We start from the raw sequence: 3,327 nt of genomic DNA on the forward strand, positions 1-3,327 counted from the left end.
TTCTGTTGGTCACTTAGTTGCCATTGCTTTGTCAACGACCGGAGCATTGACTTTAGCTCACCTAGCTCACTTACCCCACTTGAAGATGATGTGGCTTGATTCGGTGGAGGAAAGGAAGGATGCTTTTGGAAGCCTTGTTGAGCCTTATGAGGATGGACATATGGCTGCTGCTGCTACGGTGGAGGAGTGGGATTAAGAACATTTTGACTTGTCCACCTCAAATTGGGATGGACTGCCCCTTGGTTGTTGTAATAAGAACCTCCTCCTTGCCTGTATTGTTGAAAAGCAAGGACTTGTTTTTCTCAGTAAGACAGTCAATAGCAGTATGACCGTCATCGCTTCCACACCTCTCACATGTGACAGTTTCCTGCCTAGTCAACAGATGAACCGTCTGTTGATCTCCAGCAGATTGCAGCTCCATTCTATCAAACCGAGCATTAATGGCTTCCAGCTGAGCCACGACTGCCTTATCAAACAAATGGACCGTTCGAATACCGTCCCGTGGTTTCCCATATTCAGCACAATGGGTCGCCATCTCCTCAATAATGCCTCATCCCTTATCATCATCAATGTTTTTCTAAAATCTTCCATTAGATGAGGCGTCCAGAATAGCTCTATGGTCGTCGTACAACCCATTATAAAATTGGTTGCACAAGAACCATTGATGAAAACCGTGATGAGGAAGAGACCTCACCAATTTCTTGAACCGACACCAAGCTTCATAGAAAGTCTCATCAGGTGCCTGCTTAAAACTGGTTATCTTTCCCCTCAGCTGATTAGTGCGTTGTGGAGGGAAATATCTTTTATAGAAGGCAAGTGCGAGAGTCTCCCAGTTGGTAATCCCAGAAGCTGTTCGGTCCAGATCGGTCAACCACTCACGGGCTGAGTCAGTCAGAGAAAAAGGAAACAGCACCTCCTTTATCTTGTCTTGAGTTACTCCCTTTGTAGCGATAGTAGAGCAATAATCAGTAAAGACCTCCATGTGCTTCCTTGGGTCTTCACCCGCCACACCCCTATACAAGTTTCTCTCCACCAGATTTATGTAAGACGGACGGATATCAAAGGTATTGCCGTCCTCAGTCTGGAGGTTAAAACCTTTAGGAATAGAGGATGCTTTAGGCTCCGAGTGACTTGCAATGTTCGGCATCTTTACTGGTTCTTTGACAGAAATGAGATTATGTTCTTCTAAAGAATGATCTTCTGCAAATAAGAAATGTTGTAGCTCGGGCTCGAAAGTACTCAAGTCTTCCTTTCGATGTTCTCTTTGCAGACGGAGTCTATGCCTAAACAATCTCTCTGGCTCAGAATCAGCTGAAACTAACTCCGACATGTTTGACCTGGGCATACACAACACTGAAAGAGATAAATGAGAACTGTCTCAAAGAATAAAAATTCCCTGAGACGGATAAAAATAAACGAAAACAAAACAGATAGGGCTATTGCCACCCCGGCAACGGCGCCAAAATTTGACAGGCTAGTCGTGTACCTACCAAAAATAACCAACTGGCACTGACTAATATAGCTAGGGAAGTCGGGTCGATCTCCACAGGGAGGCAAGATATCTGTTAAAGGTCCGTCTATTTGGTCACAAAATGGGGGGTTGAATTTGATTTCTAAACTAAAAAGGCTTGAGGGAAAAAGTAGTAAAGAAAGAGCAATTAAAGGCAGGAAATGTAATAAAATGTATCAAATGAGAGGGAACATGTCGGGATTTCGGTTCACCATGATAGTCTAGTGACTCAACTGCAAATAGCCTAGATAACTTACAGTGAGACGGATACTGGAAAGGTCCTTCCGGTCCACTTTCTATCCTAGATTTCCACTAACTTAACTTCCGTCCTCGTCAGGGTAGTCTACTGTTCATAGCAGGTCTATTGAGTCCAATCTTCCGATCCAGGAATAAATTTTACCAGATTAAAGGGTAACTTAGAAGCGTGCACTCAACTAAGTCGGTATTATAATTATATTGCCATGGGTACAGATTTTCACAAATAAATCATCTAGCCTATTCGCTACATCGTCACCATTCTACCATAGGTCCCCTAATCCCAACATGAATGAATTTAGCTACTCATACCGTTAATGTTGTCAATAATAACAATGATGAATGAACTAATATAAAGCATGACGAAAGAACAATAAAGTTGCATAAACGAAATTAGGGAAGAAATTAATGACAAGAGAAACAAGTAATTAAAGCAACAAAGTACGAGATTAAGATTAAAAGGAGAGAAGGATTACAATAACAAGAATTACGGCGTAAAGAACAACCCAAATCTGAGCAAGGAAATCCAAAAGCAAAGTTACAGTAGAAAGTCTAAGGGAAAGATTAGGAGAAAAAGCTGCGTTCTAAGTAGAGTAATTAAGAGTAAAAGAAGTGTGTTAATAACCTAATTACTCGATGCTTAAATAGAAAAACAAAGTCCACTAACGAAAACAAGGTAACACGGGTTAATTAAGCCCGTGAAAACTAATAACCTCTCGATCGAGCAGTATAAAACTACTCGATCGAGGACTTCAGCATAAAATCCTCTCGATCGAGCAATATTCCCACTCGATCGAGGAAACCCGTAAATCAGCATTTCGATCGAGTATATTAAAGTACTCGATCGAACTCTTCAACATCCAAAACCTCTCGATCGACCAAAATACTCCTCGATCGAGTGTCGTTCCTCCAAAATCAGCTTCAAACTCGTCGCCGACTACTTCGTTGACCATTCCTTCACGCATCCCAATGCAGTATCTCGCTCTAAAATTCCCGTCTCCTCAAAATGCATGCAAAACAGGACGAAAAGAGTACGGTTCCACCACTTTCAGGTTCATTCCTACAAAACAGACAAAACAAACCAAAGTAGCCAATTCGGGGAATATTGCAATACAAAACAGTGCAAAAGTGCATAGAAATACGTGCAAAATAAGGCTAAAAAGACTATATAAAATGCACGTATCATACCTCGTCTACTGTGATTCACTTTCTCCCATATTCTTTATTCCCGACTAACTCACGTTGTGCATAAACCACGTGATTACGCATGTATTCTTAACCATCCTCGTATCATATCATCTCACTCTAGTTACCACAAGACTCGATCGTGTAAGACTCATAGAATTCTCACTTATGCTTACCAATTAACGCATCATTATTATCCTTACTAAGCATGTTAGGTCTCATCCACCGGCTCAACATAATTCATGTTACAACATATAAAACGGCACATAACAATGTAAACAACTCATTCCAGTTTATTCGTTAAGGATTTATACGTTCATACAATTATTGGGAGGTCGGTAGGGCCACAAAACGAAAATACTCAGTCCATGTCGGTT

At 41.2% G+C, this 3,327-nt stretch overlaps 1 non-coding gene across 1 annotated transcript; it reads left to right on the top strand.

The window, feature by feature from the left end:
- The first annotated feature begins 668 nt into the window (after positions 1 to 668).
- Positions 669 to 774, top strand: LOC141650233 (small nucleolar RNA R71). Its single transcript, XR_012546278.1, has one exon. It is a non-coding gene; the product is annotated as a small nucleolar RNA R71 (small nucleolar RNA).
- The last annotated feature ends 2,553 nt before the right edge of the window (positions 775 to 3,327 follow it).

Source organism: Silene latifolia, chromosome 3 (assembly GCF_048544455.1).
Source record: "Silene latifolia isolate original U9 population chromosome 3, ASM4854445v1, whole genome shotgun sequence".
Taxonomy (NCBI): Eukaryota; Viridiplantae; Streptophyta; class Magnoliopsida; order Caryophyllales; family Caryophyllaceae; genus Silene; species Silene latifolia.